Source organism: Podarcis cretensis, assembly GCF_951804945.1.
Source record: "Podarcis cretensis genome assembly, chromosome: 1".
Classification (NCBI taxonomy): Eukaryota; Metazoa; Chordata; class Lepidosauria; order Squamata; family Lacertidae; genus Podarcis; species Podarcis cretensis.
In genome coordinates, this window is record NC_137170.1 from 15,443,811 (window position 1) to 15,453,495 (window position 9,685).

Below are 9,685 nucleotides of genomic sequence, written 5' to 3' on the forward strand. Positions count from 1 at the left end.
GGCAACCCAGTCAGATGGGCCGGGTATAAATATTATTATTATTATTATTATTATTATTATTATTTTGGAGGGTATGCTCTGGGACTTTAACAGTTACCAGACATGCAGGAATTAACCAGGTGGAGCTTTTACCATTATGTTCTCTCCGAGCCAGGAAAAGCATCACCTGTTGAATTTCTGTATGTCAGACTGCTGTTAAAGGCATAAGAGCAGAGCCAGGTTTTTTAAATTTATTTAAAGGAAGCAGCCATATACTAGTTAAGCCCACAAAGGAGCAATTCACCTTTCTGACAGCACTCAAATGTAATTTTAGAAGTATTTGCAATTTTAGAAGAACACAGAAAATGCTCAGGTGCAAACAATTTCATCATTTTGTGGGCAGGCAACCTCATAATATTTATTGGGCCAAACATTTCATAAACTAATACAGGTTAATCCAGTGAAAACTGCCCTTTAAGTTCAGAGAGAAACATCTCCCATTCTTGGGCTTTAACAGTCCCCAGGAAACACGGGGAACAAAGTTGCTTCTAATTACGTTATTTTCTAATCCTAGATTTAAAAAATAATAATCTCCACATTCAGGAAAACAGCGTCTGTTCTTTCACATGTGAGTGCAAGGCAATAATTTGTCTGAAAGAATTTGACTGTAAGGTCACCAAAAGGACACAGTATCAGAGGGGAGGATTAGTTTAGACATCTGAGGGCTTGTTTGCGGATTCCGGGATCTAAATATTGCATCGGGTGATTATAAAGACCATAGAATTATACAGCTAATGGGGACCACAAGGGCCATTTAGTCCAACTTCCTGCAGTGCAGGACTCTTCCGCCCAATGGGGTGCAATTCCTCTCTCCCCCTTTTTTGGGAGGGCGGGGAGTGTAAAGAACAACTTCCCTACTTCAGATAGCTGCAACGTGAAAAGTACAAACCTTCCCAAAAAATGCAAAAGAAATAAACCGCAATGTATGTAGCAAACCTCACTTCTTTGTAACTAAAGTGGCGTTAGGTAAATTGCAATCTTGTGCACACTTAAGCTAGGTAGAAGGCTTAGTGGAATTTACTCCTGAGTAGACATATCTAGGACTGCACTGAGATATAGGGTGCTTAGATTCTCCTGCACCATTTCAGAGACGTAAGCAGTTTCCCCCACAGCACACGCTGCATAACATTTATAATTAAGCCTCTGGGGGAAATGAATAGCACAGCCCCCAAGAAACTTCTCTGCTTCTCCCCCATCTACGTATTAGAAATCTTTGGAGCAATTATCTGAGGGCTCCGTATTTGATTGCAAACATGCTTCCTGCTCTATAATTCAGACCCATCTGCTGTATAATTCAACAAGATACTTATACGGTCAGTCGAGGAAATATCTAATGCCACCTTCTATCCCAGAGCGGTTATCAACACACTGGGAAGTTTTTTTGTGGGGGGGAAGCAATGTCCCAATTCAGCAAGGCTCCCAGGCCCAACCCCCCAAATCTATTTGTTTTTTGAAACACAGAACTCTAATGCACAACAATGATAATTAACCCGCAGGGGAAGCTGGGAAAGGCTGATGAAAGAGAAAGCAGACAGGTATTCTCTAGCTACAGGTTCCTTGAAGATGCTGCATGGTGGCTGGTTTTTGTTACAGGTGGACCTTTAGCATCTTTTAAGATACTAGGGCAGGAAAACTCTGCCAGCTGCTATATCTATAGGCCGTTAGCTAGTAGGGTAAAGGTAAAGGTACCCCTGCCCTTACGGGCCAGTCTTGCCAGACTCTAGGGTTGTGCACTCATCTCACTCTAGAGGCCGGGAGCCAGCGCTGTCCGCAGACACTTCTGGGTCACGTGGCCAGCGTGACGAAGCTGCATCTGGCGAGCCAGCGCAGCACACGGAAACGCCGTTTACCTTCCCGCTGGTAAGCGGTCCCTATTTATCTACTTGCACCCGGGGGTGCTTTCGAACTGCTAGGTTGGCAGGCACTGGGACCGAACGACGGGAGCGCACCCCACCACAGGGATTAGAACTGCCGACCATGCGATCGGCAAGTCCTAGGCGCTGAGGTTTTACCCACAGCGCCACCCGCGTCCCTATTAGTTAGTAGGACACTCTGCCTAACAGCTGTAAGTCAGAAATTAAGCTAAGGGCCTGTCCACACTGAAGTTTAATGCGGATTTGAAAGTGCTTCTCTTGCTCTTTTGCAGGATCCACACAATGTTGTTGACAGGAGAGCGTGAGACTCTTAATCTCATTGAGTCATGGGCTCAAGCCAAAAGGATACCTGCATTGCAGGGGGTTGGACTAGATGGCCCTTGTGGTCCCTTCCAAATGTACAATTCTATGAATCTGTAAAATGACAGCTTGAACCCGCCCCCCCTCATTTGGATTTCCCCCAACCCACAGATAATCCAGTAAGAAAACCACAGCCCCCCCTACATGCCAGGCACCTTTAACTGTGATTCTTGGATGAAGGGTGGTATGTAAACAAGCAAACGAATAAGCAAATATGAACTATTTGTGTTTATTTTGCAAGTTGCTAGTCCCTGGTGTGGCTTGGGCTCAGCAGCAGTCCTGGCAAGTGGAGTTTTGAGGGTAGGCCTTGGATTATTGTAGCTCTCTGTGGCTGCTTGTTTCACGTGTCACTGTAAAACATAACATTACTACTGCTTGGAACAAGTACCATATTTTTCGCTCTATAAGATGCACCAGACCATAAGACACACCTAGTTTTTGGAGGAGGAAAACAAGAAAAAAAATATTCTGAATCCCAGAAGCCAGAACAGCAAGAGGGATCACTGCGCAGTGAAAGCAGCGATCCCTCTTGCTGTTCTGGCTTCTGGGATAAGACGCACACACATTTCCCTTTACTTTTTAGGAGGGGAAAAGTGTGTCTTATAGAGCGAAAAATACGGTATATCCTTGTGATTTTCTGCACACTGACTCTGTAATAACAATAACAATAATTTATTATTTCTACCCTGCCCATCTGGCTGGGTTTCCCCAGCCACTCTGGGCGGCTTCCAACAAAATATTAAAATACAACAGTCCTTCAGATATTAAAAGCTTCCCTAAATAATAAATAAGTTATTTATATTAAATAAACTGTAAGTTTAACAGCAACCTCAAACCCAGAAATTGAGCAGGTGATGAACTTTTTCCTGCATGGATATAAGTGCTGGCAATAATTTAATATTATTATTATTATTTATTAAATTTATATACCACCCTTCATCCGAGGATCACAGGATGGATTATGGGATGAAAACACAAAAATATTATTTTGTGCTAAGGACACCGAAGCAAGGAAAGTGGAGAGATAGCTTTGAGTAGTCATGAAAAGGCATTTGCAGGACAAAAGTTAACAATCTAGAATCAGAGACCAAAGTGAGCTCATTGGCTGGGGTGGGGGATGAAGGCTGGCAAAATGAAAGCAAGAAATGGAGAGGTCACCCGACGACAACGGTGGTGTCTTGCTTGCGATGCTTTATTCTAGAATAAGCCAAATGTAACCTAAGATAACCCACTGGGAACTCTAAGTCTGGCATTAAGAGGAATTATCTCAGCTGGAGCTGTGCTAAGAAGACAGCAGGGATGCTTGGCTTCCCCTTTACGGCCTAAGAATTGAGGGAAGAAATCGGAACCTGCTCTGAAGTCATTAAAAAACATTGCAATTCTTGTACACAGTTATTTGGATGAGGGATTAACACCTTTAAAAACATTTCAGTGGAAAGGCTTCTCTTCCTTTAGTTTGGGGGTGGGGAACCTGTGCCCCCACCCCAGATGATGAAAAGTGGAGTCTAGCAACCTCTTGAGGGACCAAAGGTTCTCCAACCTCCCTTTGACTGCTGTATAAGGGGCTGAATGGCAACTGTTCCCATCAGCATAAAAATGCCCAAAGAAGGGGTAGGCAACCTAAGGCCCGTGGGCCAAATGCGGCCCAATCGCCTTCTCAATCCGGCCCGCGGACGGTCCGGGAATCAGCGTGTTTTTACACGAGTAGAATGTGTGCTTTTATTTAAAATGCATCTCTGGGTTATTTGTGGGGCATAGGAATTCGTTCATTTTTTTCTCCCAAAATATAGTCTGGCCCACCACATGGTCTGAAGGACGGTGGACCGGCCCACGGCCCAGTGCTGACCCCTGCACTAAGGCAACCTTCCCCAACTTGCTGAGCTGGTTGGGGCTGTTGGGAGTTGTTGTCTAAGACATCTAGAGGGCACTCAGTTGGGGAAGGCTGTGCGAAGGAAGACTGTAAAATTCTGACATTTCCGCCTGTTCACAGAATAGGGTTACAACCCTCATGGGGGAGGGAGGGGGCGGCAATTTGTATTCAAACACATATGGTCCTGCCTCTGCCGTTTTGTCCTAGCGTTGGACTTCTGTTGTTTTATCTATCTACCATATATATTTGGAAAGTTGTTTTGTCTGTTTGGAAACCCCTTGAGATATCGTAAGTCGATTTTGCATGATGTTTTTGTCTCAGTCGGAGGCTGTTTTGAATAAAGATGGCCGACTGAACCTTCCAAAATGGCACTGAGCAACACTGGCTATGAGGCTTCAAGACTTCGAGTAGCATATAAAGGGTGCGCGTTTAAGCATTCAGCTGTTATTATTTCGTTTTGGCTTTAATTAGGGTGGCCAGGTTAAAAACAAGACGGGCCTCTTATACCTTTTATTAGCTGTGTGGTAGAGCTGATTCCAGTGGTATGTATTAAGATAGCTACCATGGTTTGAATAGGCTGCTAGTACTTAGGTTTAGAACCAATATACCTTAGCAGTGAGCACAATTATTCTTTTCAGACGACAATGTCTTAAAAATCACTTTTTCCCCATATTCTCCTTCCTCTATGCTTCTCAGTGTGGCGATAGGCAGCAGCCCAGAGTCATCTGGGGAGCTCTCTGTGGCTGAGGAGGGATTTGATCCTGCTCTCTCCAGTCCTCAAGATAAGCCTTATCTCTTGCTAATGCCTCCAGATATACAGTTAGCAGCAGCTGACAACCTTTGTTGGCGAATATTCCACAAATCAATTCCAAAATATATGGCTTTCTCCTAGCTCCTCAGAATGGGGTGGTGGTAAAGAAGAGCTGTGTGTCTTATGATAGCAGTATCAACATTATAGCTCCATACGGCCTGACTGATCCCATTCATTGATTTGTTCATGGATTCAGTCAACCTAGCCTTGCCATCTAAAAAGTCACGATGTAAAATGAAAAAGGAATAGGAAGCAAAGAGGAATTATTATCACCATCGCCATCCTTTCCTGTGTCATCAGATTGATCACAGATCACTGTTTTAATATGAAAACTACCAGGCAAAAGGGACACAGGTGGCGCTGTGGTCTAAACCACAGGGCCTAGGACTTGCCAATCAGAAGGTCGGCGGTTCGAATCCCCGCGACGGGGTGAGCTCCTGTTGCTTGGTCCCTGCTCCTGCCAACCTAGCAGTTCAACAGCACGTCAAAGTGCAAGTAGATAAATAGGTACCACTCCAGCGGGAAGGTAAACGGCGTTTCCGTGTGCTGCTCTGGTTCGCCAGAAGCAGCTTAGTCATGCTGGCCACATGACCCAGAAGCTGTACGCCAGCTCCCTTGGCCAATAAAGCGAGATGAGCACCACAACCCCAGAGTCGGTCACGACTGGACCTAATGTTCAGGGGTCCCTTTACCTTTTACCTTTACTACCAAGCAAAACTATCAGTGCTTTAAAAAAACCAAAACACTTTTAAAGAATGAAAACAGGAGCCTCTACAGACCTGAAAGTCCAGATTCCCTTTGAAATAAAGTAACCAGACTAGAAACACTGTGTGCAATTTGATTTCACTTCTGAAAACCAGGTCTGGAGTAACATGAAGCTGTTGGGCCTGATTCTGCTGAAGTCTTGAAGCCGTACTTATCTGCAATCTCACCCGACTTAGGCTTGTGTTTCCGTGTAACATTAGACGCAACTGGTAGGAAATGATTAATTGGTACTGTTGACAAAGCATATTGTTATATCCCTGTGTAAATCTTGGCCAAGGAACCAGTTCCACAAACATTCAGCACTTTATAGTCGTATATAAGTTAATGGAGCTTTGCAGGATTCTCAAACATGAAGTTCTCCAGACGGGCAGAGCACAAACAATTTCTGTTGGAGTTCACCTAGGAGACTAGATCCAGGATCAGATTAAATACACTGGCCGGGCGGACCTCTGTCCCAAATGATTGCACAACAGGCAAAAAATCACCAAGATGAGCTAATACGTAAGTGTAATTTTTAATAAGGCTATGATTTATGTTTGTTTGTCTTATGTGTTTGTTTATAATAGTGTGAAAACCAATAAAAAAATTTGAAAAAGAAAAGAAAAGACCCTGTGCATGTTTCCCGCTTCCTCAAAATGATGGGAAGTTCCAGGAACATATATCGCAGTCGAACTTACAGCATTGTCATAATATTTGTTTTATTTGCAAATATACAAGCAGATCATACTGGAAGTAAATTGGCACTCCTACAGCAGGCAGCATATACACAGATCCATCACTAGCTTTCTCATACAAATTGGTATCACCTTTCCCAAAACTCTGATGGAAATCACAGCTCAAGACTGGAGAGAGAGAGAGCTATGAAGGAACATCAACAGAACTTCTGCACTTTTCAAGGTCACTCCCGGCTGACCTGTTTTACTGAGCACTCATTCTGAGTCGTTTGCAGAGATGTTGTATGACACAGCGTCAAGCAACTGTTATCTCCACACTTCGCACAGCATCTTTCTGACCACAAAAAGTCTGAGCGGTTTTAGAAACAGGTTTGTTGTGGAACAGCACCGTGTCCTCTGCAAACTACACAACCTGAGTTTGCAGAATGCAAATCTCACTTGCTCAGTAGCCACAGTCTGGAAGTGCCCTGACAGTTGTGCAGAAGTGAGAATGTTGTCAGGTGTGGTTTCCCATCACGCTTAAAGAAGATGCATTTTAGGGTGACTGGGATGCTGTGCCTTTAACAGTCGTAGAGGAACTTTTGGCAGAAAACGTATTACACAAGCTAAAATGTCCTCTTTACACAATTGCTTCTGTTCCTTGATGACATTCCAAATCTCACATTTTCCCCAAGGAGTTCCGGTTGGTACACACAGTTCTTCCCCCTAACTTTTATCCCCACAACTAATCTTCTTCTTCTTCTTCTTCTTCTTCTTCTTCTTCTTCTTCTTCTTCTTCTTCTTCCTCTTCCTCTTCCTCTTCCTCTTCCTCTTGTACTTTTTCTTGTTAATAATAAAATAAGGTGCTGATACGCACCATCAAGTTGTTATAGTAATTGCCACACTTTTAACACTGCGGGTGGGGGAAGGTGCAGGCACTGGCTACCCTTTGAGTAAAAAGGTAAAGGTAAAGGTACCCCTGCCCGTACGGGCCAGTCTTGACAGACTCTGGGGTTGTGCGCCCATCTCACTTAAGAGGCCAGGGGCCAGAGCTGTCCAGAGACACTTCCGGGTCACGTGGCCAGCGTGACATCGCTGCTCTGGCAAGCCAGAGCCGCACACGGAAACGCCGTTTACCTTCCCGCTGGTAAGCGGTCCCTATTTATCTACTTGCACCCGGAGGTGCTTTCGAACTGCTAGGTTGGCAGGCGCTGGGACCGAGCAGCGGGAGCGCACCCCGCCGCAGGGATTCGAACCGCCGACCTTTCAATCGGCAAGTCCTAGGTGCTGAGGCTTTAACCCACAGCGCCACCTGCGTCCCCTAAGCTGTGCCTTAATCTGGAGCAATTAGCAGGTAGAGCTTTTCACAGTGCAGAAATAAACCTGCTCTCTTCCAAGGTCCCACAGACCGTGTGGCTATTAAATAAAGCCTAGCTTGTATGCAGCTCAGCTTCTTTCCCCTGCGCAAAAGTATTATAATATTCTCACTGGGAGAGCGGGTCTACCCATGTAACTGAGTGAGGTGGTAGAATCCCAAGGTGGCTGAAGCGGAGTGGTCAATTTAAGATTGTAGGTGGGGATGGCATTTAAACACACACACACACCACCTTCCCCTATTAAACAATAACACATCTCCCTGCAGTAAAAAACGTACAACGTCAGTGAGAAACTGGTTCTAGTCTAGCTTGCTTCCTGTTGTGCTAGATTTCTACCTGCACTGCTCTCTCCCCACAGGCAAAAGAAATTTAAAAATGTGAGCCGCTACTTGCAGTTTGAAGAGGTACCCAGGGCTGGCCTGAGATGCAGTATTTTGTTGCCTGTGGAGGGGGACAAGGGGGCACTGTTTCTCATGCCATGTACAAAAGTCAAATTGAATCTTACTGCAACACTGGCGGCGGGACCTTTTCATTGACTGCATCCAGAGCAGCAGGCTAGCTTGGGGAGGGGTTGCATACACAAGGAATGCCTCAAGGCACACAAAGGTTTGCCTTCCAAAACTTTGCAGACACTCCTTGCCCCACCTCACTCTACCCAATGGTAGGACCGGCCCCTGAGCCCATTTTTATACCTCCATTTCACTTATATGTGTTGACTGGCAACACAAGGGATGTGGAGCTGGGTGTACTGAAACTCATGTCCTGTAGGCAGCTGACTGGAACAGGATCCTGGGATAGATTAAAATAATAATAATAATTATCTTACATTTATATCCCAAATTTTTCTCCAAGGAACTCAAGGTGACCTACATAGTTCTCCCTCTCTCCATTTTATCCTCACAACGACCCTGTGAGGGTAAGACAAGCAGAGAGACTGTGACTGGCCCAAGGTCATCCAGCAAACTTTATGGCTGAATGAGGATTTAGAACCCTGGTTTCCCAAGTCCTAGTCCAACACTCTAACCACTACACCTTACTGTCTCTCAATATATATGGAACATTGTCCAGGAGGGCTCATCTTATGATCAGGCCTCAGAGTTATGGGAAAAGGGACTGCCAACTCTTCTCCTGTTGAGAAGCTGCAAAAGAAATACTGTCAGTTGATGTAGAGAAAGGAAGATTCCTACTGAAGGTTGCTTTTCACACAGAATGGAAGGGGTTAAAAAAATTCTTTCTGCCCTTCAAGATCGGAGTCCTCAACCACATCTCGCTGCATCTGAGGGAATTTCACTTTCTGTCCAAACCCTTAAAGACACAGGAAATGTCTCATCGGCTCACACACCACACCAGAACCGAAAGAGAACACAAATAAGATGCATTTCTGCATTTCTCATGCAATTCTGTGATGAGCAGCAACAAATAAAAAATTTAACCAGCTTTTGAATCATACTGTAAAAAAAGCAAATTAAAAAAAACTTCTATTTGGTAGATTTAAAAGCTGCAGTCCTATGCATAAAGACTGTCCTGGTCATAAGCCCTATGGAAATTGGTGTGGCACTTACTCCTAAGTAGACTTATGCAGGCTTAGCCTGCAAATGCCAGGCAGAGGCACAATGCAGTCGGGTTTGCAGCCCAGAGCATTCTCGGTAACTTCTGAGAAGTTTACAGTACAGAGAAAGGCAGAAATTGTTCACATGACTCTCAGGTCTGGCCAGCAACAGATCCCTGACAGATCTTGTTTGTATTTCAGTGCATTAAATATATATATGTCGTCAGCTCCCCCAAAGAGCTGGGAATTTGAAAACCTTGGCACAGAAAGAGAGCCCTTGTAGCGAATGTACCTGGCAACAGAATATTAAGCAGTATTAAGAAAATACATTTGTGACGTCCAATGATGCTGCAAGTTTACTCAGATGCAAATCCCATTGCATCCAGCT